Genomic DNA, 18,753 nt, shown 5'->3' on the forward strand with positions numbered 1-18,753 from the left:
CAAGCGATTGCTTCTTCTGCTTCTTCTTCTTCTTCATCAAGTGATCTTCTTTCAATTTCAAAGAAGTCAAACCTGCAACCACCAATAAAACTTGAAAATTGGTCCAATTTGGATCAATGTTGATGCCTCTTTCCTCGAAATCTTTTGTACTAGGCAATGATTTATCTTCTACCTTCCCTCCCATCTTCTGTAGGTTTCTTTCTTTTTCTTTTTCTTTTTTCTATTCAAGAGATGGAATAAAGATGAACAAAAGTTGGTTTATATTTTGGAAGGCTAGGTCATCTCTTATTTCAAGCAAATTATACTTAATTATAAAACGAATTTGTATCCTTTTCAACTGCCAAATTCAGCAGTCTGATTGGTTGAGTTTAACCTGCCCATATCCATGGATGAAAGAAATCCACCATAATTTCATGAACACGATATACAAGAGTACACAACACCATAAACCCGGTACATAAAATAGAAAGGAAACATCCTAGTTTCTAACCACGCTCAACCCAGAACCTAGAGCTAAAACAACCATAGTTTCTAAGACACTTTACCCATGGTGTTTAATAATCCTTACATCAAATACCCAATATTCTCACATTCTCTCATAACCTTGAATTGGTTATCACCCCTATATTTATAGGTAGTATATGAGATATTTTGTTCTTAATAGGATTCATATTTCAATTCCTAATTGGACTCTCATAATTCTATTCCTATTTAGAATTGTATTCTTTACTAAAGAGTTTTCCTAACAAGATACAATTTTATATGGGAACAAATAGGAAAACGAGCTACAATATCCCAACTATCTATGGATTAAAAGAGCTTATTTAACTGAAAGTCATTATATATATAAAAAAAATAAAAAAATAAAAATTGTTGGAATGTTGTTTAGTTTTCATTCAGAGAGAGTTTGGTCTGAAAAGATAATTCAATATTTTGACATTGTTTTGCATTACGTCGACAGTAAGACATTTTCTTAACTAGATAACCAACAATTTTTTTCTATAAAAAAAAATTAATTAGAAACTTTTTTTTTTTTTTATCAAGAAATTAGTACAGTATAATCTCTTTAAAAGTTTAAAAAAAGAATGCATTATTGTAACTCCGGATAATAAAGTATCATGGTTGAAAAAGGGCAAAATAATAAAACAATCATTAGGTGAATAAGAATGGTGTTAAGAATTCAATTTTCAAAACTCAGGGGTGATAAAGGAAATATTCTCCATTCAAAAAGCCTTCGTTTCAAGTTAAATAACTCCAGGATTCAATATAAATACAATCCTTATGTTGTCTGGATATATATTGTCTTCAAACTCCCCAAAACTAAATATATATTACTTCACCTGAGAAAATTGCTTAGATTTTAGTTCTTAAACATCCTTCACTCGTTGCTATTCATGGGTTTCTTGAGAAAGTTTAGAAATCTCTTCTTCTAGAAAGATTTCACTATGGAGGCTGCGGATTCTATAAAGGCTTCAAAGCTTGGGCAGCGTCAGCAAATTCCTGGGTTTGTTCTCCTATGAGCTTTTCTTAAGTAAAGAAAAATTAGTTTCGTGTTGTTACTTGTTCTAAAAGTAACCATGAAGAGGTACAATTTCATCAAAGAAATTGGCAGTGGAGCTTTTAGAAGCGTATGGAAAGCTATCAATAAGCAATCTGGAGAAGTTTTGGTGATCAAATCATTGAAGAAAAGGTATCATTCCTGGGAGGAATGCAAGAATTTGAGGGAAGTGAAGTCACTGCAGAAACTTAATCATCTTAACATTGTGAAGCTCAAAGAACTTGTGAAGGAAAACCATGTTGTATATTTTGTGTTTGAGTTCATGGATTGCAACTGTTATGCCAAAAATCTGAAAACAAACTATAACAAACACACAAGAATTAAATAAACAAGAACACAAACACCAAGATTTACCGTGTTTCACTTGCTCAAGATTTGAGCAAGCTACATCCACATTGAGCTCCGGAAGTGGGAGTTCGCTGTACTACTATTAATATTGAATCAACAATTACAACCCTATTCAAGAAAACGCCCAAGATCTCCCTCTGTCAACCTGAAAACAACCCGTAACCTGACCCTAGAGAGACTCTACATGGAATCCCTAGAAGAAGAGTTATCATGCCCTTCACCGAATGATTAACACCCAATCACTCAAGAGTCACTAAAGTTACAACACAATTTCATATCAATTTTTCAAACCCTAATCAGAGAACACAACAACTACAAAGAATGCTTCGAAAGAGAGAATTAGGGTGAACTGAAATTTTTTCTTCCCTTTTGTATTGTTGACCCATAAAGTGATCTCCAACCATTCGATTGAAGTTGGATCTATGGTCGGGATCCAACTCAAAATTGACCCAAACGACAACGTTCCACTAATCTCCCATACGGTGGCGTTTCGAGAATTACTTCAACAATCTCCACCTTGAATGCTTGAAACTCCTCTAGTGCAGTAAGCCCAAACCAGATCCCTCATAGCTCCTGCCCCCCACTACTTACTTCACGAACAATAAGTCTAAGCAGTGCTTGAACTTGGCAGGGGAGATAATCTTTGTTCCCATATTAGCAGGATTATCTTCAGTGGAAACTTTCCTCAAGTCAATCACTCCTTGAATGACTAAGTCCCTTACAAAATGAAAGCAAACATCTACTTGCTTTGTCTTTTCATAATAAATTGGATTCTTGCTTAAGCGTATTGCACTTTGGCTATCAGAGTATATGATTACCTTCCCTTCTGTCAAATTTGATTCAGCTAATAAACCTTACAGCCAAAGGGCTTCTTTGAACACATCGGCAATGGCAATATACTCAGCTTCAGTCAATGAGAGTGCCACTATACACTAAAGCTGAGACTTCCAACTTATATAATTTCCACCAAGAGTGAAGTAATACGAAGTAGTTGACTTTCAGTATCCTTGTCATCTAAAAAATCCGAATCTACAAAGCCAACCAAGTCAAGTGAAGCATGCCTTTCACAAAACTCTAACCTGACATTCAAAGAACTGTTAATATACCTTAACACCCACTTTAGGGCAGCCTAGTATTCACTGCCAGGGTTAGCCATAAATCAACTCGACAGGGAAATGGAAAAAGATAGATACGGTCCAGTGTTTATCATCTCATACATCAGAGATCCAACTACATTAGCATATGGGACATATTCCATTTTTATTAATTCTGCTTCAGTTTTTGGGCATTGACCCTTATTTAGCACAAAATGGTTTGCAAGAGGCATAAAAACCAGTTTGGAATCTGCCATTCCAAACTTTGATACCAATTTACTAAGGTATGATTGTTGACTAACTTTCAGCTCATATTTGCTCCTGTTTCTAGTTATAACCATTCCTAGAATCTTCTTGGCGTTTCCTAAGTCTTTTTAATGTCAAATTCAGCCTTGAGTATGCCCTTTAGTTCAAGTATCTTTGACTTAGACTTACTAACTAGCAACATATCATCCACATACAATAGTAGATATATAGGCATGTTCTCATTCAAAGTAAAGTGAAAACAACTATCATATCTACTCCTAGTAAACCCTATGCTTAGAATGAAAACAACTATCATATCTACTCCTAGTAAACCCTATGTTTAGAATGAAAGTGTCAAACCTTTTGTACCACAACCTAGGAGACTTTTTCAGCGCATATAAGGACTTTTGCAAGAGGCAAACATGGTCAGGTACTCTATAGTCTACAAAGTCTATTGGTTAGCACATGTAAATTTTCTCTTCTAAATTTCCATGCAAGAAGGTAGTGGTCAAATCCATTTGTTCTAACTCTAGGTTATGATGGGCTACTATGGAAAACATTAGTCTAATGGTCTTGTACTTTACTACGAGGAAAAAGACTTCATTGAAGTATATCCCCTCACGTTGGGTGTACCTCTCAGCCACTAACCTAGCTTTGCACCTAGGCAGGTCAGTAGCTAAAACACCATATTTTATCTTAAACAACCATTTACACTGGATCAACTTCTGGTCCTTTGGTTTAGGAACCAAGGACCAGGTTCTGTTTACCTCAAGTGAGCCCATTTCCTATTCCATTGCTTCTTTCAACTTTGTCCTTCTCCTAGAACTCATAGCTTCCTCATATGAGTCAGGTTCTGTCCTTTGCACCTCGATCCTTACAAGTAAGGCTATAAAAATTAGTTCAACATATGAAAATCTGGCAGGGGGCCTTACCTCTCTCCTTATTATGTCCCTTGCAAGTTGATAATGCCCCAGTTCATCATGTTGTGGTTCATGTGCATCTACTATAGCTTCTTCATCTTCTAATTCAGGACCCTTGGGTCTTGGTTGAGTTTCAAGGACATGTTCACCTTCAAGTTGGTGTGGTTCAACCTGCTGTACCATAGGCTCCACCTCAATTTTGTGTAGCCTCAATGGAGTGGTTTGAATTTTCAGAAGTATTGTGGCTGCCTTCATCATGGTTAATAAACTTCATTAAACACCACATCCCTACTTATGATGATTTTTACCCGTGGTGACTCTTTATCCCAAAGTTTATATCCTTTAATCCCTTCTTGATTGTGGACTTAGGCTCTAACTTCCCTCCTTCTGTGTGTGCATAGGCTGTACACCCAAACACTCTTATGTGACTAAGATCAGGCCTTCTCCCAACCCACACCTCTTCGAGGCATTTGAAACCTATAGCTGTGGATGGACTTCTGTTTATCAGGTAGGTTGCAGTGGCCAAGGTGTAATAGCCACTACTACTCAAAAGCTTATAATGAAATATATAAAAAATATAACATAAAGAAATTGGGCCCAAATTTTTCTTTTATTAAACATATATACATACTCTTTACAAACATACACATTTTTACACAAAATGTATAACGTGTACAAAAGTCATCAAAAACATAAGGGACAGTGTAACCACTCCTTCTCGAATGCTGGTGTCCATCCGACTGTGTCCTCACCTAGGTCCTGCAAAACATAGGAAAACAACGGGGTGAGCACTAAAATATGCTAAGTAAGTAAATCCTCTACTCATGCTAGCCCCGTAACTCTCTCTCTCTAATTCTTTCCTTACAACTCCTCGTTCAGTTTCCCTTCGTACTTCTCTTTCTCTTCCCTTAGGACTCTTTCTCATAACTCTTCATAAATCACACCCCATCTTACCGGGGGCACGGCGGGACTCACTCCCACTCTACGTGACCTCTACTCTTCTAGCCGATCGACTCGGTTATGCATGGATTCGGAACCCTTGGCCATGTGCGTCTATAATCTCTCTCTCGGGTACTCGGTATAGCCCTCATCCACATGCACTCTCACGGGCTACACCACTTCTCTATCTGAGACTCATGCCGCTCTCTCAATGCGGCGTACATGCGGGAATACTCTACCCATTACTCACGGGTTCCCCATCGCACAACCTACTCTATTCTCTTTCTCTTAACTCTTAAAGTAGCTTATACTCACATTCTCTACTATATCCAAGCTACATCTTACTGCTTAAGTGCATAAACAATGTGTGTAGAACTAGCTCATGCTCACTAATGCACCAATGAAATGCCAACTACAAGATTTCCTCAACCGTTATTCTGCACAGGTCCACTGAAAAGACCTAACTTTCGTTATACACCTCTGATTGCTACGGTTCTGTGCCTCGGTTCAAAGCTTAGAAACAGGGCTACAACTTCTATGTTTTGATCTCAGCCCAGTTCAAACCGTAGTATTTCAAAAATCACTTAAAAACTACGGCAGTGACAGGGCAGATTTCACTTAGGCATTTCTTCAAACAACTTATGTGCATATAAACACTCTACTAAAATTACTACTAAACTTCATTCTCTAGCCATCCAAAATGGGGAAAAACTCCCTCAAATACACATAATCTCTATCAAGCAAGCACTTCTAAAAGATTACACACATCTCCCAAACTTCATCTCAAACTTCCATTTCTCATCACACATCAACAACACTTCTCATACATGGAATCTATCCAACACTACAAAAATAGCTACTCATCAATTCAATTTCTCATTGTTATACTACATACTGATCATGCATACATCTCTACACAAAAAGCTTGTTTAAAACTCAAGTTGGTTGGATTTACTTACCTTGTCAAGATGACTTCTTTAGCACCTTTCCTTCCCTTTGTGGTCTTGTCTCTTCTCTACAACTCAAAACAACCACAAGAACAGCAATAACCCAATAGAACTTCACTATATTTATAAGAAAACTCACATCTAAAGCATGAATCCTTACTTTAGGATCTTTAGATGAAATCTCTACCAAAACCCCTCTTAATCCCTTAGAAATCTTGGAAGATTGGATGGAGAAATTGAGAGAAAATGCAAATGGAAGAGGCGGTGGAGTGAAGAAAATAAGGGTTTTCTCTACACTTTACTCTTTTTATTTCATAATATAGCTTCATTTCCCATTTTGCCCTTGCTCTTCCTGAAAATTCCATCTATATCCTTTGATCTTTACCAATACACCCCCATCAACACAATCTCTACTAATTTCCTTTCATTTTACTCCCCACTTTTCCTACTAATTAGGGGTAGAATGGTCATTGTGCCCTAAAAGAAGAATTCTCTAGAAAACTCAAGAAACTTTGTCTTAGACTCGTCGCCGCGGCGAAGCATTTTTCCGCCTCGGAGAAACAGGGCAGAACCTACCCGTAGTCAACCCCTCCTCCTCCCGCGGCGAAGCTTAGTCTTCGCCCCGGCGAAGATTGGATTTCCAACTTCCCCAAAACTCAACCAATTTCAAGGCAACAATTCAACCACTCAACATACAAACTCAATTAAAGTTGAAACAATAAACTTTTAACTAATACATCAAAAACTTAAATACGATACCTCAAGTGGATATATACAATTCTCCCCCCCTTAAAGAATTTCTGTCCCCGAAATTCACACGAATAACTTCGGGTATCTCTCCTGCATTCTTGTTCCGTCTCCCATGTGGCTTCCTCTACTTTGTATTCCTCCAAAGGACCTTCACTAATGGAATACTCTTGTTCCGAAGCTCTTTAATCTTCCATCTAAACCTGTACAGGGCGCTCCTCATACACAAGATTCTCTACAAGATCGCCTTCTTCTACTCAAGATGTAGAGGTTCGCTTACATACTTTTGCAGCATTGACCATGGAAGACATCATGCACCTTGTCCATATGAGGTGGTAGTGCTAACCTGTAGCAACTTTCCCAATTCGTTGCAATACTTCAAATGGACCAATATACTTGGTGCTAACTTCCCTTTGTTCCCGAAGCGCATTACTCGCTTATAAGGGGAAACTTTCAAAAATACCTTGTCACCCACTTGGAACTCCACTTCTTTCTCTTTAAGTCGACATAACTCTTCTGTCTATCTTGGGCTTGCTTCATTCTGTTTCGGATTAATCTTACATCCTCTATCATTTTCTGCGTCATTTCTGGCCCAAGAGCTGTACTCAACTCACTCCTTTCGCCAATCTCATCCCAATGTAGTGGAGATACATCGTCTACCATACAAAGCCTCGTAAGGCGCCATCTTTATTGTAGACTGATAACTATTGTTGTAGGCAAACTCCACTAAAGGTAACATTTCATGCCATACATTCTGTAATCCATCCAGCAAGCTTCAACTGTCCTCAAGCACCTGATTCATTCTCTCTGTTTGGCCATCTGTCTGAGGATGATAGGCTGTACTGAATGCCAAACGGGTACCCAAATTTCTCTGCAAACTAGTCCAAAAAGCTGAAACAAATCTCGAATCTCTGTCTACTATTGTCTTGGGCACACCGTGTATCTGACATCTCTTTGACGTAGATCGGAGCCACTGTCTGAGTGGTACTTTCCTTTACTGGAAGGAAATGGCAGACTTAGTTAATCTATCCACAATCACCTAATAGCATTATACCTCTCTGAACTCTAGGGAGACCTGTGATAAAATCCATCGAAATACTTTCCCATTTCCATTCTGGAATACTAAGTGGATGAAGCAACCCTGATGGCCTTTGTTGTTCGCTTTAACCTGTTGACAATCAAACATTTGCTACAAACCCTGCAATGTCCTTCTTCAACCTGGCCACCAGTAACCCTTCTTTACATCTTGATACACTTGGTTGCTCCGATGAGCAGTGTATGGTGTCTCATGAGCCTCGGTAAGTATTTCTCTTCAACTCATCATTTTGAGGAATACACAACCGATTCCTGAAATAAGAACACCATCCTTTAAGTGGAACTCCATTACCTTGCCCTCATGCACTTGTGAACTATTCTCTGACACCACTCATCGGCGCCACTTGTTTATCTCTAATTTCCTCCGTAAAGTAGACTGAACCTCTAATCTGGCAATCCTTCCCGGTATCACTTCAATCTGCTCCTTACACAACTCTTCTATCAATTCTTTCTGCATAGTAAGCCGGGACAAATAAGCTTTCCTGCTCAAGGCATCGGCTACTACGTTGGCTTTCCCCAGTTGATACTTAATTCACACTCATAATCCTTAACCAGCTCTAACCCCCTTCTCTTTCTCATATTCAACTCCTTTTGAGTGAAGAAGTACTTTAAACTCTGTTGATCGTAGATATTACTCTTGGCACCATAAAGATAATGCCTCCAAATCTTTAAAGCGAAGACCACGGCTGCCAACTCTAAATCATGCGTAGGGTATCTCGTCTCATACTTTTTCAATTGCCGAGAGGCATATGCTATTACCCTACCTAACTGCATCAACCACGCACCAAGTCCTTGCAAAGAGGCATCCGTATAAATATCATAATCCACACCCTCCTAAGGCAACACTAACACTTGACTGTTGTTAACCTCTTCTTTAACTCTTGAAACAGTCCTCCAACTTCTGACCATAAAAAAGGGTCTTCTGTTTGGTAAGAGCTGTCAATGGTTAGCACCTGGGCAAACCCTTCAACAAAATCGTCTGTAGTAACCTGCCAGGCCTAAAAACTTCGGACCTCTTTTACTGTCTTCGGCCTCTACCATTCAAGGATTGCTTTTATCTTACTCGGTCTACTGAATCCCATCCTTCGACACAGTATGGCCCAGAAATACCACTTGATCGGCCAAAACTCACACTTCGAAATTTAGCATCACAACTGCCTTCTCTCAACCGTTGCAACACTATTCTCAAATGTTCCTCATGCTCTTCTCTCGACTTAGAATAAACCAGGATATCATCTATGAAAACCACTATAAATTGATCCAAACAATCATGAAATACCCGGTTCATCAAGTCCATAACGCTGGGGCATTAGTCAAACCAAATGGCATCACTACAAACTCATAATGCCCATACGTGTACGAAAAGCAGTCTAGCTACATCCTGCTCAGCCACTCTTACTTGATGGTACCCTGACCTCAAATCAATCTTGGAGAACACTGCCGCTCCCTCACCTGATCAAATAAATCATCTATTCGTAGCGGGTACTTATTCTTCACTGTCACCTTATTCATTCTCTGTAATCAATACCCACCGCATGATCCATCTTTCCTTCACAAACAATGGGGGCTCCCAGGGAGAATGACTCGGTCGGATAAAACCTTTGTCTAAAAGTTCCTGGAGTTGTTTTCTTTTAACTTGAAGCTCTGCTGGGGCCATTCGATAAGGGCTTTAGATATAGGTGCTGTTCCTGGTGCAAGTTCAATGCTAAACTCAACCTCCCTTTCCGCGGCAAACTTGGTAAGTCTTCCGAAACACATCTAAAAATTCTTGAACTATCGGCACCCTCTGAATTTCTGACTGTGGAACATCACCACTCTGTACTACATGAGCAATGTATCCAAACACCCCTTTCTCAACATCTTTCTCCTGCCTTACATACTAATCAACATACTCAACCGATGGCCCTCTCCAAAACTAAACTTATCTCCATTATCGAGATTAAATCTCGCTTTCTTTTTTCCGACAATCAATTCTACTCCATTCCTCCCTAGGAAATCCATACCCAAAATTACATCAAAGTCGGGCATATCGAAGACTATTAGTCAACTACCAACCTCGACCATGGATCACTACAGACTCTCCTATCAACATCTCTTGAGTCAACACACTAATCCATCAGGCAACTATATCTTAATGGGCTGACTCACTTTAACAGGTTTCAAGTTTAATCTCTCTATCATTCCATGAAAATAAAAGAATGATGGCCTCCAGAATCAATCAAAGCATATAAGAAACAGCATGAAATAACAACTGACCAGTTACGCTGATTGACTGGCCTCGGCCTCACCCTGTGCCACTGTAAAAACCCTGGCATTTGTACCTCTAGGTCTGAGCCTCGGGGGAGGGGAGCTTTACAATCTCTCCACATATGCCCTGGCTGTCGGCACTTGTACACCACATTCTGATCCCTCAAACACTCCCCTGGATGGTTCCTCCCACACTTAGCACAAGGGGGAAACCCTTCTGTTCTGGGCCTCTTAAACTGCCGATCTCTCATATTCTTCCTTGGCTGAACTCTTCTTGGCCCTTACCTCTCTGTTCTTTGTGACATCTACTCTCTCCCTCTGTAAGGTGGTGGATGCTCACTAGGTACTGTCAGAGCCAACCCTTCTGCGATATACTTGTTCACATAGATCTCTCCCTAAAGCCCGTGCTAGGCTTCACGTAGGTATGAGGGGCTCACTCCTGTCATTACATCTCGGGCAATATCTGACCTCAACCCTTGCACAAACTTGTCTCTCCTTAATCCGGTGTATACACTATCCGGGTGCAAAGCGAGCAAGGAGTTGAATCTTACATAATACTCCTTCACCGTACTAGTCCCCTGCCTCAAGTGAATAAACTCTTGAACTTTCTCATGTCCTCGATCCTCTGTTCGATACTCAGCCTCAAACAACCTTCTAAATTCCTCCCAGGTCATCGAGCTATGTCATGGTCTCCTCCATTAATTCCCACCATATCCGGGCATCTCCCTTAAACAAAAAACTAGCATATCTGATCCTCTCTCTATCATTCAGGGGAAACAATGCCGCCGTCCGCTCTAACCTTAAACCATTCCTCTGCCTCTAGCGGTCCCTTGTACCCTTAAATGCTGGCGGCTGGTGCTGATTTACAACCCCTAAATCGGATCACCCCGATCTGACTGGCTGAGGTACCGGTCCTTCTCGCTCTTGTCTCAGAGACGGTACTCTATTGGAATCTCGGTTCTCTCCTGAACTACTCTCCCCTGACTCTCGCTCTAAAACCTGTTGTACAATGGCTCGAATCCTCGTCTCATACAGGTAGGGGGAGTCAATTCTGGTGGGTTGGAGGATTCTCCCTCATGCATCACACTCTTACCCTTCCTTCTGTTACTACGCCTCATCTACAAAACAACCATACTTGATCAATTCAAAAGAACACTTAAAGTAAGGAAAGAATTAACTCACACAGTCGGCTATCGGACGTCGTAGCGAGAAGAATGGCACACTGTCAAATCCCAAAATCTCGGCTCTGATACCAAAATGTAATAGCCACTACTACTCAAAGCTTATAATGAATATATAAAAAAATATAACATAAATTGGGCCCAAATTTTTCTTTTATTAACATATAACATACTCTTTACAACATACACATTTTTACACAAAATGTATAACGTGTACAAAAGTCATCAAAAACATAAGGGACAGTGTAACCACTCCTTCTCGAACGCTGCGTCCATCCGACTGTGTCCTCACCTAGGTCCTGCAAAACATAGGAAAACAACGGTGAGCACTAAAATAATGCTCAGTAAGTAATCCTCTACTCATGCTAGCCCCGTAACTCTCTCTCTCTAATTCTTTCCTTACACTCCTCGTTCAGTTTCTCCTTCGTACTTCTCTTTCTCTTCCTCTTAGGACTCTTTCTCATAACTCTTTCATAAATCACGACCCCATCTTACCGGGGGCACGGCGGGGGACTCACTCCCACTCTACGTGACCTCTACTCATTCTAGCCGATCGGACTCGGTTATGCATGGATCGGAACCCTTGGCCATGTGGTCTATAATCTCTCTCTCGTACTCGGTATAGCCCTCATCCACATGCACTCTCACGGGCTACACCACTTCTCTATCTGAGACTCATCCGCTCTCTCAAGCGGCGTACATCGGGAATACTCTACCCATTACTCACGGTTCCCCATCGCACAACCTACTCTATTCTCTTTCTCTTAACTCTTAAAGTAGCTTATACTCACATCTCATACTATCTCAGCTACATCTTACTGCTTAAGTGCATAAACATTGTGTAGAACTAGCTCATGCTCACTAACTCACCAATGAAATGCCAACTACAAGATTTCCTCAACCGTTATTCTGCACAGGTCACACTGAAAAGCATAACTTTCGTTATAACCCTCTGATTGCTACGGTTCTATCTCGGTTCAAAGCTTAGACCAGGGCTACAACTTCTATGTTTTGATCTCAGCCCAGTTCAAACCGTAAGATGTCCAAAAATCACTTAGAAGCTACGGCAGTGACAGGCAGATTTCACTTAGGCATTTCTTCAAACAACTTATTGCATATAAACACTCTACTAAAATTACTACTAACTTCATTCCTAGCCATCCAAAATGGGGAAAAACTCCCTCAAATACACATAATCTCTATCAAGCAGCACTTCTAAAAAGATTACACAACATCTCTCAAACTTCATCTCAAACTTCCATTTCTCATCACACATCAACAACACTTCTCATACATGGAATCTGTCCAACACACTACAAAATAGCTACTCATCTCAATTCAATTTCTCATTGATTATACTACATACTGATCATGCATACATCTCTACACAAAAAGCTTGTTTAAAACTCAAGTTGGTTGGATTTACTTACCTTGTGCAAAGATGACTTCTTTAGCACCTTTCCTTCCCTTGTGGTCTTGTCTCTTCCTACAACTCAAAACAACCACAAGAACAGCAATAACCCAATAAGACTTCACTATATTTTAAGAAAGCTCCATCTTAAAGCATGAATCCTTACCTTGATGCTTTAGATGAAATCTCTACTCAAAACCCCTCTAAATCCCTTAGAAATCTTGGAAGATTGATAGAAATTGAGAGAAAATGGGCAAATGGAAGAGCGGTGGAGTGAAGAAATAGGGTTTTCTCTACACTTACTCTTTTTAGTTCATATTATAAGCTTCATTTCCCATTTTGCCCTTGCTCTTCCTTGAAAATTCCATCTATATCCTTGGATTCTTTACCAATACACCCCCATCTAAACACAATCTCTACAATTTCCTTTCATTTAACTCCCCACTTTTCCTACTAATTAGGGTAGAATGGTCATTGTGCCCCAAAAGAAGAATTCTCTAGAAAACTCAAGAAACTTGTCTTAGACTCGTCGCCCGCGGCGAAGCATTTTCGTCGCCTCGGCGAAACAGGGTAGCAACCTACCCGTAGTGCAACCCCTCCTCCTCGCCGCGGCGAAGCTTAGTCTTCGCCCCGGCGAAGATTGGATTTCCAACTTCACCAAAACTCAACCAATTTCAAGGCAACAATTCAACCAACTCAACATACAAACTCAATTAAAGTTGAAACAATAAACTTTTAACTAATACATCAAAAACTTAAATACGTACCTCAAGTGGGATATTACACAAGGCCTCTCCCCAAAAGGTATTTGGCAACCCTAATGTGAATAATAAGCATCTTACCTTTTCTAGGAGGGTCCTATTCATCCTCTTAGCAACCCTACTTTACTGAAGTGTTTTTCTTATTGTTCTATGCCTTAGAATGCCTTGCTCACTGCAAAATCTATCAAATTCACAATTGCAGAACTCTAGGCCATTGTTAGTTCTTAAGGCTTTCACTCTCTTTTCTAACTAATTATCTACAAGTAACTTCCACTCCCTAAACTTGGACAGGGCTTGATCCTTAGTTCTTAGAAGGTAGACCCACACCTTTCTATTGTAATCATCCACAATAGACATAAAATAGTTGTTCCCCCCATGGAACCTGACCTTTTCAGGCCCCCACTATTAGTGTATGCCCTAGGAACCAATCATGTTGTCGGTTTCAGGGCATTATATCTTGTAAATGCTCTTTTGAGAATGGAAGAAAGAGTTTTGTTTTCACATGTTGTTTACTGCTCCATTTATACTATTTATAATGCATGTGAAATGTATGGATGATACGGATCTTTAGAAGATCAAATCATCGAAGCATTCCTTATGTAAGTAATGTTAATTGGGAAATAACATTTCGTAGTAGACATGTTGAATGCCTCAATTGAATATTATGTGATGGTATTAGTGTAGGTGATTATAAGAGGTATATCACTAAGGCATTAGCATGGATAAAAGGTTGGTGAATTGTTTATCGAATATGACCGATTACTATGAATCACATGGACATTTAGAATGTGGTCAATGATACATCGTAGGATCGTACTAGTGTACCACTAATCATTAGACCTGAGACATCATGGTTGGACTTGACATAGGATGCATATGATTCATATGGTGTATATACATGAGACTAGTCATGTCTTGTGTAAGAATCCGGTTTGATCATATATTATTCATGTGCGAGGACAAGTGATGGTCAAGATGGGATCCATTGACTCGAAATAGTTTGGTCCTGAGTTCCCAGACGAATGTCAATAAACATTGGGAAAAGGAAATCTCTGGCCAGAGTAAAAAATAGTCATATGAAAAGGAGTTTCATGATAACACATTCTATTGTATTGATTGACAATTTGGATAAACATTAAGTTAAGGGTTTTGACATACCATGAACCTATACTTAATCGAGATTAGATGACGAAGGGATTTTACTACATAAAACGTACGATCGGGAAAAAAGGTTTATTGGAGTTTAACTTCATTGTGGCTTAGTGCCTATGGAGCATTGCTAGATACCTACCATGATCGGAGGGAGTTTTATCATAAAGAGTTATCACGAAACATATCAGATTGTGATATTGGGCCCATGGCTAGGTTACATTGAATCTAAGTGGTCACACCTAAAAAACAAGTATGAGAAGAGAGAGTAATACATATCATTAAAGGTTAACGATACTCAGATGTAAACGTGTGTATCCGAATTTATGTATTGGCGAGAAATGATCACTCATGGAAGCTAGTACTTTCCAAGCGTAATAAGTTAATTTGTTCATTATTGGATTAGCTTCAATTATGGACTAAAATATATTATTGAATTGAATTCAGTAATGAGTCAAATATTAAATGGGATTATTTTATATGCCTTGATTATAAATTTGTTTAAATCAAGGATTTAATATTAAGAAGTTAATATTAAATTGAAATTATTTCAAGGACCTAGGATCAATAACAATTTAATATTAAGAGTTAACATTTAATTGAAATTAGTTCAAAGACTTGAAAACAATATTAAATCTGTATTAAGTGTTAATAGAGGATTCATATTAATTCAAGGACTTGAGAAAAATTTCAAATTATTGCAAAATCGTCCTTATATATATAAATAAGTGATATTCCCAAATTTAATCTAATTTTTCATTTTGATTGAAAATCTCTGTCTTGAGCTCTCATGGCCGGCTTTCTCTTCGTCATCTTGGGGTGGACTTTACTTTGAGGATTCTTATTAAATTTGTTGAAGATCTTGAACTCCTTTTCAAGTTACAAAAGTTGTAAAGCATAAAAGGTAACAATTTCACCCCTTTAGTTTCAATAACATGTCATATGACCTTATACCATGTTTTACACCAATTTTACCCTTTCTAAGCATGAATTCTTTCACCTACATATCAGAATGGAGACACTCAAGGCAACTAGTGGCTAGGTGAGTTCTCTTTGGGAAGCCCACCTTATGTTGCTTACCTAAAACACAATTCTCGCAGAATTCTAGGGTGGAAACAAACTCTTTACCAAACATTCCCTAGTTACTTAGAATATTTAACCCTTTTTGGCCCATATGGCCCATTCTAAGGTACCATTTTTTAGTAATTGATAGGTTTCAGCAGACTAAGGCAGTATGAAACAATCTGAATAGAAATCACCACATAGGATATATAACCCATTTCTTTTCCCCCTTTCAGAATCAGGTTTTGGTTTCTATACACATTCAGCCACCCATTTTCAACCCTATAGCAAAACCTACTTCATCTAAGGTTCCTAATGAGATAATGTTCCCCTTGAGTTCAGGGATGAACCTAACTTTAGTCAGTTTTATCAATTTCCCCCCACTAAGCTTGAGTGTTATACTACCTATACCTTTTACTCTACAAGCATTGTTATTCCCCATAAACACAATCTCATTTTCATAGTCTTCAAAATCCTGAAACCATTATCTATTTGGGCTCATATGGAATGATCACCCTAAGTCTAATACCCACTCTCTAGCACTGTCTGATATAGACACAGTAAGGACCTCTGGTTCTTCTACTAGGCTTTTAGTGGAGGAAAGATTACTCTCTATATTGCTCTACTTTTGTTTCTTAAGCTACTCAAAATAGTTCTTTTTTAGGTGACCAGTTTTGTTATAGAAGAAACATTTTCTAGATTCAGACTTTTGTTAATTATTCCCTTTACCCTTTTTCTTGTTTTTGGACCCCTAACTAAATTGGTTTCCCTTTGCTAGTTGGCTAGTTTTAGGTTTACCCCTAAAAAATTGGTTGTTACCATTTCATTTATGCACTTTGAATTCTAGTTCCCTAGCTTTAAGTCCTACTACTATTAAGTCAAAACTAGGGACAATACCGGAATACTGTAGAGCATTCTTGACTACTTGGTAGTCTTCTATTAATGAATTTAGTAATATCATGGCAAGACTAGTTTCCCTTAATTCTTGATCGGTTCCCTTTAGAATGACAATCATTTTCAAAAATTCGTCTAGGTTTTCCTCTATGGTCTTATTGTTGTCTATCTTATAAGAAAATAGGGCACATTTAAGGAAAGCTAAGTTGGGAGCAGATTGAAGAGCTTACCCCACAACCCTAGAGAGGTTTCGATTCCATCAACCTTCCTCAGTACACTATCTGAGAGATTCATCACGATCAAATTATAAGCTTCTTCGTCAATCTCCTCCTTCTTCTTTAGTTTCTCTTCAAACCACTTCTTGGGATCCTTTTCCAGCGTGAGGCTGTCTTTATTATGGGAAAGAAGGGCCTTCATCTTCTTCTTCCAGCTCCCGAAGTCAATCTTCCATCATATTGGGTGATCTCCATTCGAGTGGTAGCATTTGTCATAGTGTACTGTTTAGGTTTGGTGTAGTGAATTGACAAACTCAAGAACATAGGATTGTTCTTGAATTTCAAGATTCGAACATAACCTTAAATTTCTCCCCTTCGTCTAATCGACACTAATTCACTCAGATTTAGACTCCTAATTAGATCAAGAAACCCTAGAATTGAGAAGCCCCAAATTTTGACAACCCTGAAAACACTAGAATTTTTCAGATCCAATTTCCAGAACCTGATTTCCCCAAAAAATTTGTTACCAATCACTCTGATTCCACTGTTATTCCAAAATTCAGAAAACAAACTATAACAAACACACAAGAATCAAAGAAACAATCACACAAACACCAAGATTTACCGTAGTTCACTTACTCAAGATTTGAGCGAACTACGTCCACGTTGAGCTCTGGAAATGGGGAGCTCGTTGCATGACAATTAATATTGAATCAACAATTGCAGCCCTATTCAAGAGCACGCTCAAGATCTCCCTCTCTCAACTTGAAAACAACCTGTAACCTGACCTTAGAGAGACTTCACCTGGAATCCCTAGAAGAAGAATTATCACGCCCTTCACCGAATGATTAACACTGAATCACTCAAGAATCACTGAATTTACAACACAATTTCAGATCAATTTTTCAAACCCTAATCAGAGAACACAACAACTACAGAGAAGGCTTTGAAAGAGAGAATTGGGGTGAACTAAAAGTTTTTCTCCCCTTTTATATCGTTGACCCGTTGAGTGATCTCCAGGCGTTGGATTGAAGTTGGATCTATGGTCTGGATCCAACTCAAAACTGACCCAAACAACAACGTTCCATTAATCTCCAATACGGTGACGTTTCGAGCATTCACTTCAACAGTAACCTTTATGAACTAATGAAAGACAGAAAGAATCTCTTCTCTGAAGCTGAAGTTCGAAGGTTGTGTTTTCAAGTTTTCCAAGGTCTGCATTACTTACACCAAAATGGATATTTCCACCGGGACCTGAAGCCTGAGAACTTGCTTGTTCTAAAAGATGTGATCAAGATTGCTGATTTTGGTCTTGTAAGGGAGATTGATTCATGTCCACCGTACACGATTATTTCTCGACACGCTGGTATCAGCCCTAGAGTTGTGGCTTCACTCACAGTTTTATAGCTCTAAAGTTGATATGTGGTGCAGGTGGGCTATAGGTTCACGATTCACACTTAGTCCTCCTTTCCGGGGCTAATGAGGAGATAATTACCAAATATCAGTGTGATAGGGAGTTCTATGAGATTCTTTGGCGATGGACTTTATCCAGTGAGGACTATTAACTACCGATTTCCAGAGTTAACTGTTTTGAATCTCACTGTGTGCTACCTTCGGTGAGTAAAGAAGCTGTCAGCCTTATCGAATCACTTTGTTCCTGGATCCTTGCACGAGGCCAACTGCTGCAGGGCCTTGCGCATCCTTCTTCCAGAGATGCTTTTATGTTCCCGCCGCCTCTTGTTGGAGAGCGTTGATTGGAGAATGTATTATTTGCCTTCGGAAGAGCTGGATGATCCTTTCACTAGTGGTGTGCAACACAGTTGAAAAGACTAATCAGATTCAAGATGCTGATAAGAATGATAACTTCGTGGACAGATGTGCCAGACAGAAATACTCATTAACAATTAAGAACAACCTTAAGAGTTCCGGATATGGTTGA

At 39.1% G+C, this 18,753-nt stretch overlaps 1 pseudogene; it reads left to right on the forward strand.

Annotated features, from left to right (window-relative positions):
• Positions 1–1,577: 1,577 nt before the first annotated feature.
• Positions 1,578–18,753, forward strand: LOC116125721 (annotated as a pseudogene).

This window comes from Pistacia vera, unplaced genomic scaffold (assembly GCF_008641045.1).
Source record: "Pistacia vera cultivar Batoury unplaced genomic scaffold, PisVer_v2 Contig17, whole genome shotgun sequence".
Lineage (NCBI taxonomy): Eukaryota > Viridiplantae > Streptophyta > Magnoliopsida > Sapindales > Anacardiaceae > Pistacia > Pistacia vera.